This window comes from Peromyscus maniculatus, chromosome 22 (genome assembly GCF_049852395.1).
Source record: "Peromyscus maniculatus bairdii isolate BWxNUB_F1_BW_parent chromosome 22, HU_Pman_BW_mat_3.1, whole genome shotgun sequence".
Taxonomy (NCBI): Eukaryota; Metazoa; Chordata; class Mammalia; order Rodentia; family Cricetidae; genus Peromyscus; species Peromyscus maniculatus.
This window is the reverse complement of record NC_134873.1, coordinates 49,515,033-49,532,570: the sequence shown is the minus strand read 5'-3', so window position 1 is coordinate 49,532,570 and position 17,538 is coordinate 49,515,033. Positions and strand designations below refer to the sequence as shown.

General features: G+C 44.3%; 1 long non-coding RNA gene across 1 annotated transcript in view; it reads right to left on the bottom strand.

The window, feature by feature from the left end:
* Positions 1-2,349: 2,349 nt before the first annotated feature.
* Positions 2,350-17,538, bottom strand: part of LOC143270059 (uncharacterized) — a 61,769-nt gene continuing 46,580 nt past the window's right edge. The window contains exons 4-5 of the long non-coding RNA XR_013046934.1: positions 3,073-3,293; positions 2,350-2,595 (exon numbers count right to left, since the gene is read on the bottom strand). This is a non-coding gene — a long non-coding RNA (uncharacterized LOC143270059). The remainder of the gene's footprint in view (positions 2,596-3,072; positions 3,294-17,538) is intronic.

Here is a 17,538-nt window from a genome sequence, read left to right as displayed (position 1 = left end):
ACCTCAGGACTGGATCGCTGCAGCCTTCTAGGTCTGAGCCCATGGAGCATCTGTCCCCCAGGCTGCTGGAAACAGCAGTGCACAAAGGGGGTTCGCATCCTCGTGGCTGTGCATACAAAACTGGCGAGGCACACACTAAAGACAGCCCCACAGTCAGAGCTACAAAATACTGGCTAAGGTGTAGCGCAGGAGGCATCCTGACGTGCAAAGAACTAGCCCGGGCGGTAGAGAGAGTGGCTTCTCTGCCACGCCAATTAAAGCAGCAGCTAGCATGAGCAATAAAAACCAGGACTGGGGTGACAGCTCACTAAGTAAAGTTCTCGGCGTACAAGCGTGAGGACCCGAGTTCCAGTCGAAGAATCCAAGAGAAATAGGTGGGCGTGGCGGCGTGCGCGTGTGATCCTCGTCCTGGGAGTCTCGGGTAGAGACAGGCAGTCACTCTAATCAGTGAGTGCCAGGCCGAGTGAGAGACCCAGTCTCAAAGGAAGGTGGAAAAGGGCCTGAGGAACGACACTGAGGCTGACCTTTGACCTCCACAGGTATACAGAGAGAGAGAGAGAGAGAGAGAGAGAGAGAGAGAGAGAGAGAGAGAGAGAGAGAGAGGAAATATCTTAGGGTTTTTATTGCTGTGAAGAGAAGGAAAATATTTAATTGAGGGGGCTCAGTCAATTTCAGAGGTTCCATCCATTATCACCATGACAGAGAGCAAGGGCGGTGTGCAGGCAGACGTGGCGCTGGAGCAGCCGAGAGTCCTACATCTTGCAGGCAACAGGAAGGTGACTGATAACACTGGGCAGTATCCTGAGCATAGGAAACCTCAGAGCCTACCCCCACCATGACACACTTCCTCCAACAAGGCCACGCCCACTGCCACAAAGCCACACCTCCTAATAACTCCACTCCCTGTGAGCTTATGGGAGCCAATTACGTTCAAACGACCACAATAAATAAAATAGAAATAAAAAACCAGAAAGTACCAAAGAATGGCGAAGTCTTAGGAAAGTTGAAATCCTTGTGGGAAACAATATGATGACTCTTCAAAAAACTAAACCGTAGTTTTATGGGACAATCTCTCAATTCCACTTTAGGGTCTCAAAGAGATTATTTTTTAAGTTTAAAACAAAATAAAAGAAGAAGAAAATTCTAGCACAGCCTGAAGCAAGGATGAACTTTGAGAACATTATGCTAATTGAGCGAGTCTCTACAAAGCAAATACTATATAATTCCACTTAGAGTGGGGTGCCGGGGGCTGGGGGAGGGGAGGCGGGTAAAGACTTGAGGTTTAGTGCGTATAGAGTTTCAGTTCTAAAATATGAAAAGGATATTCTAGATCGGGTTGCACAATACTGTGAGCATACTTAATACTCCAAAACTAAACACTTAAATATGGTTAAGACAGTCTGTTGTGACACGTGTATTTTACCACAATTTAAATTGTGTTTAAAATGCAGATTAAGATAATTATGTCTGCTCTGGGGCTAGAAATCCTCCGTGTCTAATCATGTGTGTCTTAGCTGCATGAATCATGGGGGCAGGGTGTCGTTCAGATTTCAGAGTCCCAGCTGAAATAACGATTCACTCAACGTCAACCTGTGGGAACCAGGTCCGGGCAGACGTAGGTGTGTGGGGTTTGTTGTTGTTGTTGTTGTTGTGTTGTGTTGTTGTGTTGTTTTACTGCAGGGTGATTACAAAGCATGGGAAGCTTGAGAGTCACGGCTGTCCGTGGAGTCAGCTTTTGTGAGTCAATTCTATCTCCCCTCACTCTATTTAGCAAGGACCTCGCTGGCCCAGAATAGGACTCCTGATCCGGGCGGCACTTCAGATTGCCTGAGGCTCATTCCGTAATACCTGCGATCTGGAGCCATCTTCTCCCATCCCTGAAAAGGTAATCTCACTGATCTGAAAGGCTCAGCCCAGAGCAAGTTTCAAGGATCCTCAAGCAGTGCTAATTGAAAACTACTAGCTGAGGTCTTGTACCGTTCCCCGGGCCGTCTCCTCAGCCTACCCGTTCCCGCTTTGGCGGCGATCCACCCACACAGACTGTCCCCTCCCTGTCCTCTGCGCGTCCCTCATCCCACACTTGGTGGCTTTGATTGTATAAGCACTGAAGGTGGCAGATGATGCAGGGAACACTGTGCCATCTAATCAAATGGACCAGCAGGTATTAACCGCCGTCAGACATCTCGGATTGTATCCATCTTTTGTGTCAATAAGCTTCGGGCACAGAAAATTCTGATCTTTGGCCTGGGCTACACAGTTTTCTTCAGCCTCACATGTCATTCGTTGCAAAAGAAGTCAAGGAGCTTCTCCTACTATGAAAGTGGCCGGGCAGCAGATTTACAGGGTATATATCCAATGGAACATCGCCTATATATGTGTTTATTAAATATATACGCTTGTTGCAAGCCTACTAGGTATTGGGCATAGACTAAGATGTGTGAATAAGATCAACAAGTCCGTCTAGAGACTGGTGGTTAAGAGCACTGGCTCCTCCTCCAGAGGACTCAGGTTCAATTCTCACGATCTCCATGGCCGCACACAACCATCCGCAACTCATCCAGGGGATCTGACGCCCTCTTCTGGCCTTCTTGGGCACTGCACATATGTAGGATACAGAAATACACATAAAATAAAACATAATTTTTTTTTTATTTTTTAGTCAGCAAGTAATTCCCCAGCTGTGGAAGTTGTCCTTTGCCAGAATATTGTCAAAATCCAAAGATCTTCTATAAAAAAGGGTTAAGATACTAAGTTTTATGTCATATAAGATTATTTTATTTTATTTTATTTTATTTTTGATATTGCAAACCAAACCCAGGACCTCATGTATACTAGTTGATAAGTTCTGTATCACCGAGCCACACCTTAGCTGTATGGTACATACTTTAACACACAATTGAAATTACTTAAAAGAAAAGAAAAGACTTAGCCAGGTGTATTAGCACACACCTATAATCCCAGGACCGGGGATGCTGAAGCAGGGGAATTATGGATTCAAGGTCAGCCTGGGCTGTTTTACAAACCACCACCACCCCCAATCAATCAATCAAGTAAATAAAAATAGATTTGTACCTCAAATGCAAAATAAGAATAAAGAATTCATTTGCATTATTATCTGGGTAACCTTTGTGCCGTTCCAAGAAACAGTTTAAAGCATGTTTTCAAAATTCTCTTGATTACATTGAGAAAATTCCGGGAGCCACTGGAAGTTATCCCTCGGGCAGTCTCTCCAACTCTCTGCAATGTTAGACTTGAAAGTTTCTTCGACCTCTGGGGCATGGGGTCAGGTGGGCCTGAGGAGAAAACACACTTTGCAAACACTGATTGCTTCTTGTTCTCGATTGCTAATGTAATCTGTGTTGCAGATTGGCATTAGCATAACATCCCCGGTAAGGCTGGGCAGACATGGGCTGAGCAGCAGCGTTGTGTGTGTGTGTGTGGGGGGGGGGGGGGGTTGGTTTCGTTCTCAGGAAAGTTGCTTTAGGTGAACAGGGGAAAGCCTTGCACTTTCTTGCCAGGGTTCAAAGAGAGAACCACCCCCCTCCCCTTTCCTTCTACAAACAGTAAGAAGTGAGTGTTCATAGGCTGCTCCACGGAGTCCCACCCGAGTGCTGCTCGCCCAAGAACATTTAAAACAATTCTGTTGTCACCAGATTTATTTTTTTTCCCCAGTTCCATTTGACCTTTCAGAGCAAAACTGTGAATAACAGAAGTGGTTGAGCCAATTACATCTAGAGTGTGCTATTTGTAAAGCACCTAAGCTATGGCCTTTCTGGCAATGCCTGCTTGCACACACCTACACATAAGTACAAGTTTTCCGAGCACTAATTTTCCACTGATTGCGTGCTGGCCTCTCTCCTGTTACAATTCACCCAAAATCTGTGGCAGGCAGAGGGCTCCTGTCTTCGCTGTCTGACTTCAAACTTCTTGGAGCTCCTTGGTTATGAATTATTACCCTCCTTTAATATTGCCCGTTAATAAAGACTGACGATGGATAAGAAACTGATTCTCCAGCCAGTTCAGAGCCCAGACAGGTATGCGGCACATTCTGCATCTTGGGAGGAATTCCTGTGGAGCGGGTGGGCTACATGCATGAGTGGTAGCTACAAGCCTTAGCTTAGTATCACGGACTCACCAGTTCTCAGTCATCTACCCACAGGGAGGCTTCCCACACTGATGCCAGTGGGACCACTCACATGGAGCTTCCATCCTAATCTTCTGGAACCACCTTACACCCAGCCACCTTTTTCTTCTACCCAGCAGAGAACACAATGTTTCCTGACCAAGATATTAGCTGTCACATTTATCCAAAAGAGAAACGAGAGCCTGACCTAAATGCTTTATCAAACTTGTAATTTTTATGACGGTTAGAACAGGATGGATCTGTGGCTTTGACTCTTCTTTGTGAAGAAGCAAGAACATGGAGTCTGTGCTGCCAACAGTCTCTCTCTCTCTCTCTCTCTCTCTCTCTCTCTCTCTCTCTCTCTCTCTCTCTCTCTCTCTCTCTCTCCCTCCCTCCCTCCCCCCCCCCTCTCTCTCTCTCCTCAGAAAAACCACTTTTTCCCCATGGAGTGAGCACATTGCTGTTGCCCTCCAATACCTCTGATGAAGCCTGTCTTCACTTTTTCCTGGTTCCAGATATTTTCATCACTGCTATTGTTCCTCACCAGGTTAATTACACTGAATTGTGGTGATTTTCTTAAGTGTTTCACTCAAGGATGGTTCAGATTTTAACTTGCAAGCACTTGAGATCAAGACACATGAATTGCATCCTAATGAAAGGTCATGGGAGCTATCATTGTACAACTGATTTTTTAAAATGTATTTTCCATAATTAGGATGCCTTCATTTTGCCTCTCTGAACATAAAAAAATGGTACTTGTTCATTATTTTAAAATTCAGGCAGAATAGAAATATGGATATGAAAAAGTAAAAATTCCTTATAATCCCATCAACTTCTGAAATTTTTACCAATTGAAGTATAGTTGGTGTGCTGTTAACATTCACTCTAAAAATAAGTAGGTAGTCAGTTTAAGAGTTTGGGGTCTCTGTTGTTTTAGTAGATTCAAAAGGTTGTCCAATTATTACCAATATCTGTTTCTAGAACTTCTCTACGACACACAAAGAAACTCCTGTTCCTGGAGCAGTTCTGTCTCACATACACACACACACACACTGAGAGAGAGAGAGAGAGAGAGAGAGAGAGAGAGAGAGAGAGAGAGAGAGAGAGAGAGAGAGAGAGAGAGAGAGAATAGGAGCATAAACAATTTGAGTGGCATTCCCACCTCAGCTAACCTAATCTAGATAATCCTCCACAGAGACACCCAGAGATTTATTTCTGTGGTGATTATAAGTCCTGTCACATTGACAACCCAAACCACCATGGTGGTCTTTCTTAACGAAAGTCTTTCAACACAGAATCTCAATATTCAACTGTGCAGCATGTCATGGTACTTTCCTCCATTTTATACCTGGGCACTGCACTGTATGGCCATTGTGCATTATCTACCTATTTTTCTATTCTCCGCTGAACATTTGAAGCCCACATTCAAAGTACTGTAAGTAACGGTGATTTGAACATTCATACAGAAGGATTTGCGTGAATACGTTTCAATTCTCCAGACCCGCGTACTTTAGGGAGTAAGCTTCGGACCCTTTTTCTATGTGCCTCTTGATTGAGAGGTAAGTCTATTGTGACGTATTATTTTTACCCACTGCCTGCTCCCCTTTCCTATACAGAATTAGCAGAACCTCCAGTCACCCAATGGCTTGAGTGCCCTCTGTTGGAAGAATACATGCCCACCTCCCCCCCAATGCAGCATGGCCAACATGTCACTGGCCTTGACTAGTGACCCAACAGAACGGATTCAAAGCAGCATTGATATGGCACAGCTGGAGTTTTCCAAGGCCTTCCAAGCCCCTCTCGTTCTTTCCCTCTGCCATGGGTAGAAACTTCTTAAGCCTGTGCCCTAGAATAGGTGGAGACCGGAAGCTGAAATGCAGTTGTCTACAGCTGTTACCATATATGGTAGGAGCAAATTGCCATTGTAAGTACCAAGGTTTGGCTTTTATAATCATTCCTATGCCAAAGCCGACTAATGCACGAATAAGTCATTTATTATCTGCTTTTCCTACCCAAGAGGGCATAATCTTTACACTTATAACACTCATAAGCTTATAGTTGTTCCAGAAACTGAGGTCCAAACAGCTGAAGTGATTTGTTCTAGAGGAGATAGATATATCATAAGAAAGGCAAAGCCAACTTTTTTTATATTTAATTATGTGGGAGGGGGCAAGTGCCACAGCGCACATGCGAGGTAAAAGGACCACTTTCCTGAGTTGGTTCTCTTTCCAACTGTGGGTCCTGGGGATCGAACTCAGATATCAACAGCCTTGGCAGCAAGTGCCTTTACCCTCTGAGCCATCTTGCCAGCCCTCCAAGTTAATTTTTTAAATCTGCTTTTCCATCAAAGCAAAGGAAGAGGGACTCTTGAACATTTCAGTGGGATGCTTATTAAGAGTCCATGCTGCGGGATGGGTCCTGGGCGGAAAATCCCGAACTCATTCTTGCTATATTGATGAGTCTGTGCTAATTGGAAAATTACAATGAGCCAAACTGTGGGCTCTGGTTTTCTCAAACAAACAACAAGCAAAAAAATCTTTTAATGGGGAAAGGGAGATAATCATAAGACTGAATCCCTACTCCTTATCTCTGCAGCCATTGGGACTGGGATCCCTACTAACAAATAGTTGACTGCTTTCACGCCATTCTGCATGCATTATGGAACTGCACTCTCCCTGCATGACTTAGCATAATTGCCTGCCTGTGCCCCAGAGGTTGAGTACCTGGCCTGCAAGGGACTCCAAGGTAGAAGGAATTACAGCTAAGCACCCACAATCCATCTGACTTAAGGTACTTTCCCCGTATCTCTATCTTATCATGAATAAATAACAGTTTTATGTAACTAACCTTCAGAAACAAAGGACTTTGGTGGAGTGACGCTGTTGTTAAACAATAGCCAGCCACTTAACAAGTCCCTGGGGTTAGGCCACTCTAGGCTCTGGGACTCCATGGCACTTGTAGGTGACAAATGGTTACTTGTGCCTTCCAGAAACCTAGACCAGGAGGCAATTCAGGGGGAGTTTTCTTTTCAGATACTATTGTGAGCAGACAAAACCCCACTAGAAACAATTGATTTGCATACTTCTATGCAGGTGAGAATAAGCAGATAGGAAGTTACTTTTGTCCATTGTTTTTGTCCCTCAGACTTGCGTGTACTTATACTCAGACATTTAACATGTGGGGTTTTTTTTAATGAAATGTATTTATATTTTATGTATGTATCTTGCCTGAATGTATGTGTGTGCATGGTGTGTGTGTGTGTGTGTGTGTGTGTGATGCTCATGGAAACCAGAAGAGGGCGCTGGATCTCCTGGAACCGGAGTTGCAGGATCACCGTGGATCACCGTGTCGGTGCTGGGAATAGAACTTAGATCCTCTGCAAGCACAGCAGGCTCTCTTCACCACTGAGCCATCCCTGCAAGGCCCCCAGCATATGTAAAAAAGGCTACGTGTTTGCAAACCTTTTTCATCAAGTCAGTTGTATTTCTTTATGACTTCAACCTTTATGAATCATTCTAGTATTAGATCATCTTTTATTATTATTATTATTATTATTATTATTATTATTATCATTATCATTTCCAAGACAGGATTTCTCTGTGGTGTTTTGGTGCCTGTCCTGGATCTCACTTTGTAGCCCAGGCTAGCCTCGAACTCACAGAGATCCGCCTGGCTCTGCCTCCCAGTGCTGGGATTAAAGGCGTGTGCCACCACCGCCCAGCTAGATCATCTTAAATAGACTCAATGTACAAGTGAAAATAAAAAGCTATTGAAGTAAAAAGGATGTTTCCCAGGTCACAAGACAAGGTGACTTAAGCTTCATGATCCTGGGTCCTCATCTGGGATTCTTTCCATCCCATGTCACTGTATTCAGCAACTGTAGAACCAAGATGAGGAGTGTGAAACGGACTCAAGACAGAAATGAGATGTCACTACTGAATCTTCTAGAAAGTTAACTGTCCAGAAAGAATTCCCCAACAGTGAGCATGAGCCCTGAAAAAGACTAGGTACATGGATGTTTAGCCGAGCAGTGATGGCACTTGCCTTTAATCCCAGCACTCGGGAGGCAGAGGAAGGTAGATCTTTGTGAGTTCGAGGCCAGCCTGGTCTACAGAGCAAGTTCTGGGACAGCTACGACTACACAGAGAAATCCTGTCTCAAAAAAAAAAAGATGAACAGAAACAGTCACAGCCTTAAATTTGGGGGCAGAATTACAGGCGAGTAAGCATCTAAATTCTTTGTATTGTTACTTTTCTGCTTCAAACAACAAGTTGGAGATTCCTGTACCTCAAGGAGAATAGGAAAGGGGCTGGGAGTGTAGCTCAGGTGGCAGAGGGCTTGTCTAGAATGCACAAAACCCTGGACTCCGTCCTCAGCACTGTATAAACCCCTCCATGGTTGCGCATTCCTGTAATCCCAGCATCCAGGAGACTGCAGCAGCCAGATCAGAAGTTCAAGTTCATGATTGGTAACATATCAGGCTGAAGGCCAGTTTTTGAGATCTCATCTGAAATTCAAAAGGAGGGAGGGAGGGAAAGAAGGAAAGAGCGGGGAAGAAGAAGGAGGGAAGAGGCCAAGGAGGGGAAGGAGGAGGAGAAGGACGAGGAGGAGGAGGAGGAGGAGGACGACGAGGAGGACGAGGACGAGGACGAGGAAGAGAAACACAGAAGCTATGGTTGAAAGAAAGGCGCAACTCCTCCCTGATTCCCCTGAGATTAATGGTTCTCCCCAGCCGACCCAGAACCTCGGGTCTCAGTGGCTGGAGGGACACCCACATTCTCTGCCCAGCTGCCAGGCTTCACCAGGGTGCCCACATCAGGCCATGGCCCAGGTGTTCTCTGGAATTGTGAGAAAGGTCGGGGAAGCAAGAGTCTAGCAAAAGACTCCGGAGGGGGAAATGGAACCCAGCAGGGACCCTGAAATCATGTTCCGCTGCTGACTTCTATCCTGGTGGGAATTAGAAATGCCCTTCATGGAAGACCCTCCCAGGAGTTGGTCTATTTGTTCTTAAAACAGTCGGTTATTCTTAGGCACAAAAATGTTTCACAAGGTCCCCCAAGATAAGGCAGATAAAAAGGTGAGACAGCCAGGCATAAGTGTAAGACCTGCTTGGGTGCAGGGGGGCGGGGGGGGGGGGATATACATTGTTCTGAGGCCTCTGAGGTACAACAATCTGTGTCGTTTGCCTAGGGCTTTAGATAATCACTGGGATGGGGGCGGGGTGGGGGTGGGGGGCAGGAAGCCCAGAAAAAGCAGAGAGAAAAACAGATGCGGTAGGAATAAACCCACTAGAAAAATCTTTTCGCATGAGCAGGAAGAGGGAGGGAGGGCTACATAGATTATTCTTGGCACTTTAAATTTCTTTCCTTTTCTCCTTTCTCTCAACTCCCTCCAATGGCCTGTGCTCACTGGAAAAGAAAAAAAAAAAAAAAAACAAATTCAAAATGCCAAATAAATCTCCCCGCTCGCTGCAAAACTCCACGGGGCAGGCATTCTGTCACTGCTTGTTATGGAGTAATTTCTGTTTTCAAAATGTTATTTCCCACCCCACCCCCTTCTGGTCTCTTCAAACCCTAGTTGTTTTTTTCAAGACTTACCTATCAGGTCAAGGAGAGTTCTGTCTGCACTTTCGACTGGAGCCCGGAAAGCGGGGTTTAAATGGCAAGATCAAGGCTAGAGAGCCAGCTAGAGCAACGTAAAAGCCCAGAGGCTAGCCTGCCACCCAGGGCTCTGCTTGCTCGTTATGGCACTGCTCTCAGAAACCCTTGCTGAGACTGGAGTTCTTACAGCTTTTATAGTCACTATTAAAAATATTAATGGCCCAAGGATCCAGAAGGCCAAGGAGAGTTTTCTTAAAATGCCTTCCCCGGATGGAGGCACCACTCTGTATGACGCATCATTAAATCCCACTGCCCACGGACCCAGCAGCAGCAGAGAGTGGTAGGTCCCTACTAGTGAAACAGAGTACAGAGAAGTCACCCTCAAGCCCGAGGCTTTACAACCACACCTCCATTAACGAGGGGACCCATCACGGTAGCATCCTTGTCTGCATCCTTATTCCCAGATACAGAAATCTTATCTGTGATCCTAAGGCCTGTTTAAGGGCTGGCTCCTCCTCCTCCTCCTCCTCCTAGGAGGAGCTTGGAGTTGCTCTCTGCTCTCAAGTCTTTGTTTTGCTGTTGCGTGCCATGGGATGGTCTTTCAGAAACTTCCACTTCAAGTTGCTTCTTCCACATTAACCATGGGATCCCTGTGGCACTTCCCAAGGGCTGGGCTTGGAGATACCATCTGCTTTCAACCACAGAAGCTCTCCCCTAGGGAATCAGAGTAGAGCAGCACTTCCAGAATGCAACTGACCATGATCCCTGACCATGAGATGTTGCATGAACCCAAGGAGTCAGGGCACACAGGGACCCACTCCTGGCTCACTGTTGAGATCCATCAACACAATGACACTAAGTCAGGTTTAGAGCACAAACCATCCAAACCACAGATTGGAGCGATATGGATTCATTGATATATCAGGAAATGCTAATTGTGATCATCCATCCAGAGATGTTTGATATCAAAGCAACATGTCCTCTGAAGTTGATCCTTGGTGACGGATTCCTGAATCTTCTCTGGCAATTCCATGCAAAGAAAGAAACCGTATCCAGTTCCCCTGCCTATATATAAATGACCAGTCATAGACACCTCTTAGATGTTCCAGGTTGTTTATCTTGGGAAAGACAACAGCCATTGACCTTCAAATATTTCGTGGTACATTGACATAGTAAAATGTGGGATGAGTGTTCAAGAAGGAGGCAACTGATAAGTATTTTGAAACGCCAGTAGTAGGTTTCTCCACCGACGTAAAGGACCAGGTTTAATCTGAGCATACCACTCCCAGATGACTTCAAGGGAAGGAAGGAAGAAAAATCACGAGGCAGATCTGTGGACTGGAGCTTAAATACCCTGTAGGCGCTATCTTGAGCAGCTCTGGGGGAGGAGTTACTGCTTGGGAGGCTTTCTGAGGAGCAGGGGTGGGGGTGGGATGGGGTGGGGGTGCACTGAAGTGGAGTTTCCAACAGAACAGCAACAATTTGTTACTCCCCTGCATTAGCTTTGCATCCTATGGAAACCTGAAGATGCCAGGCAGTCAGATCCAACATCAGGAGGCTTTAGCTATGCCCTGTGTCCACTTATATACATTATCAGAAGTTCTAGCATACCTCTCCAAACAATGATATACGTATTAATAGCTACCTCTTGAGGACCTTTCCTATTTTTCTGCAATTTCTTACCTAAAATCTTCAATGCCTTAGGAACCAGCTTCCACTGAATTCATTTGGATGTATTTTGTGCTAAGGATAGCACTTTCTCAAAACTTGTTTTAAGCATCATCTAAAATCAAATGTTGCCTGCCAGGAAACCTGGACTTTTACTTAAACCTGTCTTGTGATATTGTGGGATGTTGACAAACGGCGATTGACGATATGGTAGCTGCTTGGAAAGCAGCCTTCACTCAAAGTAGAGGCCTCTATATTAGTCATCCTGCGTTACTGTAACGAAAGACCTGAGGCAGCTGACTCATAAAGAGAAAAGGTTCACTTTGACTTGTGGCTCTAGAGAACTGTGCTAGCTGGTTTTATATCAACGTTACATAGCTATCGTCATCTAGGAAAAGGGAACCTCTATGGAGAAATTGAGTAAATGCCTCCATAATAATCAAGTTGCTGGGCGGTGTTGGTGCACGCTTTTAATCCCACACTTGGGAGGCAGAGCCAGGCGGATCTCTGTGAGTTCAAGGCCAGCCTGGGCTTCATAATGAGTTCCAGGAAAGGTGAAAAGCTACACAGAGAAACCCTGTCTCAAAATAATAATAATAATAATAATAATAATAATAATAATAATAATAACAACAATAAAGTTGCAGGCAAGGATACAGGGGTTTTTTCTTAATTAGTGATTGACATGAATGGGCTCAGGCATTGTAGGCAGGGCCACCCCTAGGCTGGTTCTGGATTTTATAAGAAAGCAAACTGAGCAAGCCATGGAGAGCAAGCCAGTAAGTAACACCCCTCCATGGTCTCATCAGTACCTGCATCCTGCCCTGACTCCCTTCAGTGATGAACAGTGATGTGGGGGTGTAAGCCAAACAAACCCTTTCCTTCCCAGTTTGCTTTGGTCACGGTGTTTCATCACAATTGTAACCCTAACTACGATAAGGACCTAGTCCAAGATCAGGTGACCCTATGGATTTGTGCCTCTGGCAAAAATGTCAGTTCTTGACAGGAAAGCATTGCAGAGCAAAGGATTTATACCCTGAGCCAGGAAGTAGGAATATAGGGTACCACTGAGGTCCCACATTCCTCTCAAAATCACAACTTCCAGCAACTTAAGCCTCTCTCATAAGGCTGCACTTCCTAACAATCCCCAACACCTTCTGATTTTGACCCCTGGGGATCAAGCCTTTAGTTGTAGCCTTCTGGCATATCTACCCAACATAACTTCATGATACTCATTACTCATCTTAAATAATGACCAAGGCCTGTGATGATATTTTATTTGTGTTGAAATGTGGTGATATTTTATTTGTATGTTAATGAAGTTTGCCTGGAAATCAGAGGTCATAGCCAGTGTAAACAAAAGTCAGGCAGTGGTAGCGCATGCCCTTAATCCGGTCACATGGCAGGCAGAGTCTCTGTGTGTTCAAGGACACAGCCAAGCTGGTGACACATGCCTTTAATCCCAGTACCAATCATAGAGACCTGGAGGTCTGTATAGACAGGCAGTGACGAAGAAGTGATGTGGCTGGGCTTAGAGCCAATGAGAAGGCAGAACAGCAAGGCAATAAAGATGCAGGTTAAATAGGAAGCAGCCAGTTTGGTTCTCTTGGGAAGCGATGGCGATGTGGTGAGCTAAGGTTAGTTTGGTGGCTCTCACCATTGCTCCTATCTCTACGACTTGCACCCCTGTATTTGGCTCAGTGTTTCTTAGTTAATAAGACCATTGAGAAATTTGCCTACAAAGTCCTCTACTTTGTTAACAATAACAGCAAACCCAGAAGGTGCAACAGGCCATCTGCATTAAAAAAAAAAAAAAAAAAAAAAACATGCTTGGCATGGTGGTGACAGAACCATAATCCCAGACTTGGGAAGCTGAGGCAGGAGGATTAAGAGTTTAAAGTCAGTTTAGGTTACATAGTGAAACCCCGTCTGGAAGACTGTTATGGGATATTTGCTCACACTGTGTGAAGATGTGTCTGTTCTACCTCACTTGCCTAAGGCACCTTCTGATTGGTTTAATAAAGAGCTGAATGGCTGATAGCTAGGCAGGAGTAGATAGGCAGGTTTTCTGGGCAGAGATAGAAACTTCAGGAAGAATCTGGAGAGGGGGGATTCAACAGTGAGATGTGGAGAAAGTCAGACGTACTGTTCTGAGGAGGGGTAATGAGCCAGGAGACAGAGCATAGATTAGTATAAACAGGTTAATTTAAGTTCTAAGAACTATTTGGGAACAAGCCTAAGCTAAGGCCAAGCCTTCATAATTAATAAAAAAGTCTCCATGTCATTATTTGGGAGCTGGAAGTCCAAATAAAGTCCTATTATAAGATAGTCAGAGACAGAGAGAGAGAAAAGGGGGAGAGGAGGAGGGATTTAAAAGACATAAAATCATGATGACACATTGATACAATTATATACACATGTGAGATACATTGATACAATGATATACACATTGATATAATGATATACACATTGACACAATGATATACACATTGATACCATGATATACACATTGATACCATAATATACACATTGATATAATGCATGGAAAGGAATCTGCTTGTGATATCCTTCCACCCCCAAGCTTTTAGCCCTAGTCTAATCATGAAGAAACCTCAAAGAACTCCAATTGAGAGACTTCCTCAAAGCCTCCCACTAGTGCTCTTCCCAACTGTCTGTCATGGAAGCCAGACTGAGCAGCTGTTAAAACCAGAAGAGTCCAAGGAATCACCATGACTACGTGCACCAAGGCCTCCTGGGGTGGATCTTAGAACAAAACAGAAACTGTTATGGGGTAAAATCTGAATAAAGCCCAGAGGTAGTTAGTGTGGGCAATGTACCCATATTAACCTCACAGTTTTGCCAAATATAGAGCGGTTGTGTAAGATGCTAATAGAGGGGAGATGGGGTGAAGAGAGCCATGAACTCTCTCTGTGTGCTTACAACTGCTCTGCAAGGCGACAATCATGCCAAAATAAACTTTGTTCTAAAAAGAGACACAGACTTAATAAACATGTCAACCAATCATGTTGTGGGCCATGACTTGACTCATGATCAAACAAACCATTGAGGCCAGACAATGGCGGCACAGGCCTGTAATCCTAGCACTCAGGAGGCAGCGGATGGAGAAATGGAAGGTCAAGGGATCCTTGAGGCCCAAACCAAAACAACATGCAAAAGAAAATATTTAAAATTTTTATTTGTGGAATAACTGAAATTTGAGTGTCGTGTGTTTGAGGGAATTGTTGATCACTTTTAAGTGTGCTGATCGCATCGTAGTACGCATCGTTTATGTTTTTGGTTTTCTTTATTTTTATGTGTGATTCTGGAACTCTAACCCAGGGCTAAGCAAGAACCCTACCACTGAACTACACCTCTAGCCCCCTGAAGTCATATTTTTTAAAAGAAGTCTTCATTTTTTTAGAAATAAAAACTAAAAGATGTATGAATCAAATGGGTGATACAACGTCATGAATTTGTTTCAAAAGCAAGAGCAAGAAGCTGGTGGGAATGAGCCATAGGTTAACAAACCATGAAGAAATACTGAGAGGAAGTGATGGGGGCAGGAAGTTCATTATTCTATTTTGCCCTCTTTTTTTGCATATGTTTTAACTTTTCCAGAATTAAAATAATTTTTGAAATCCAAAGTAGGGGGCTGAAGAGACACCACCGTCAGGAAAGTACTTGCCTCACAATGATGAAGACCTGAGTTCAAGGTCTCCAGAACCTACATAAAAGCCAGGTGTAGTTGTAAGGGTCTGTAACCCCAGCATTAGACAGCAGAGACACACAGGTGTTTGGAGCAAGCTCATTGACCAGCTGGCCTAGCGGAATCATTGAACCCTAGTGTCAATGAGAGAGACTCTGTCTCAAAACATAGGATGGAGTGGGAGGTGGCCACAAGGTGGCTGAGAAGGTAAGGGAGTTTTTGTGTATGCCTGATTGTAACACGAGCTGCTAAATGGTCTTATTAATTTAAAAACAAAAAAAAAAAAACAAAAAAAAAAAACCAAACAAACAAAAAAAAAAAAAAACCAGAGCCAGATATTGGGGTAAAAGATGAAAGATCAGAGATGCAGAGCAGCCAGCCACTAGTTCTTACCCCTATGAAATCCTCTGCCGAACAAGAGCGAGCTCCTCTCTCCGCCCAGCTCTATCACTTCCTGTCTGTCTATACAGACCACTAGATCTCTATGGTTTACTACTGGCTAGCTCCTCCAGCTGATTTTCAGGCAAGCTTTATTTGTTAGAGCACAAATAAAATTTCACCACACCTGATGAACTTTATTCAATCTCCAGATCCCATAAGGTAGCAGGAGAGAACTGACTTCCAAGAGTTGCCCTCTGACCTCTACATTTACACCATGGCATAAGCATGCTCAAACACACACACACACATGCACATGCACACGCACGCATGCACGCACACGCACATGCACTAAGTTAAGTTACACAAATAAATAAATAAAATTCAAAACAGAGAGTATGGTGGAACCAAGGAAGACAGCTGAAGTCAACCTCTGGCCTTATCTACTTCTGGCCTCCACATGCACTCTGATCTATGTGACACTCAAGAACAAGTAAGTATACCACAGACATACACAAATAATCCAAAGATGAAAACTCATGACCACTAGCACTTGATTGTAGCATGAATTGCTAGAAGGTCTTATTAATAAAATCAAACCCAGAGCCAGGTATTGGGTTAAAGATGGAAGATCAGAGAAACAGAACAAGCCACGGCCACCTCACCTTGCCAGTTCTTCAGCTGATTCTGTTTTCTCAGACTGGAAGCCTCTTAGTCCTCATCCAAATGGATCTCATCTGAACTGCTGCTTGAAAGCCTGAAAGCATAACCAGGCTCTAGTTCCTGGTCCTCAGGCCTTATATACCTTTCTGCTTCCTGCCATCACTTCCTGGTATTAAAGGCATGCATGAGTCACCATGTCTGGCTGTTTCCAGTGTGGCTTTGAACTCACAGAAATCCAGACGATCTCTGCCTTTGCAATATTAAGATTAAAGGTGTGTGTGCCACCATTTTCTGGCCTCTATATCTAGTGACTGTTCTGTTCTCTGACTCAGATATGTTTATTAAGATGCACAATATATTGGGAAACACAATATCACCACACTTGATCATACAGCGGTCATCCTGACTTGCATTTTCACTGGCTTAGTGACTCCCTCATGACTTCATTTGGCACCTACATCGTTACACCTTCAGACCAGATTTGGGGGTCAAGGTCCTCTCTAACTCCATCTACTCACCTGAGCCTCTGGAACTTATCAGGAGTCTTGGGACTTCACCATCCAGCTGGAAAACTTGAAGAGGGATCTCCTAATCTGTGAGGAAATGAGGTTCCTTGATATCGCCCCAAAGACAGCATCTTTAGATGCTCAATCAACACCAGAAGCATGCAGGTCCCTGCCTACTATCTCAGCAATGGTTAACTTTAAGTCTTTTTTGGCTCTTCTCAGGCTTAAAGTGAACTGGATCTGAAGGCAGACAAGCAGAGAAGAGGGTGACAACAAGTCAGGGCTTAATTTTAATACCGACTCTTCTTCCCGGGTGCAGTAGTCTTATTAAGGGAACAGCAGGATGCTGACAGGAAACTGTTCGTAAGTAGAAATAACACTTATTATAACAAGTCGGAACAGCAGGCAGATACGTTTGTTTGTTTGTTAATTATATCTGGTTTTATTTTCTAATGAGTGCCGTAAGAAAGGGAGGAATCGTTCTGACAGCTGCTGGAAGCCAACTTTGAAATCCGCTCAGAAGGAGGGTACCTAGCAATAGGCACAGTATGGCCTAGAAAGCAAAAGGGGGTCCCCACCCCACCCCCTTGTAGATCAGATCAGTGAGGCTTAATGATATGTAATCCCATGAATAGGGATCTAAATCCTGTTTAAGATGATGCCTGTGTCGATAGAAAGTATTTCATTCACCACTGGGGAAGTTATTGGTGGAGGTGGACACAGAATGCGTTTGTAGTTGGCCTATATTTATGAAATATAGCAAAGTCTTTGTCATCAAAACAGATCCCCAGAAAGACAAAGTATATTTGTTTTTAGAGGAAAGTACAGGCTGCATGCAGATTAACTAAATGCCTACATAGCCATAAATCAGAAAAGATAGTCAACTTTTTGAGA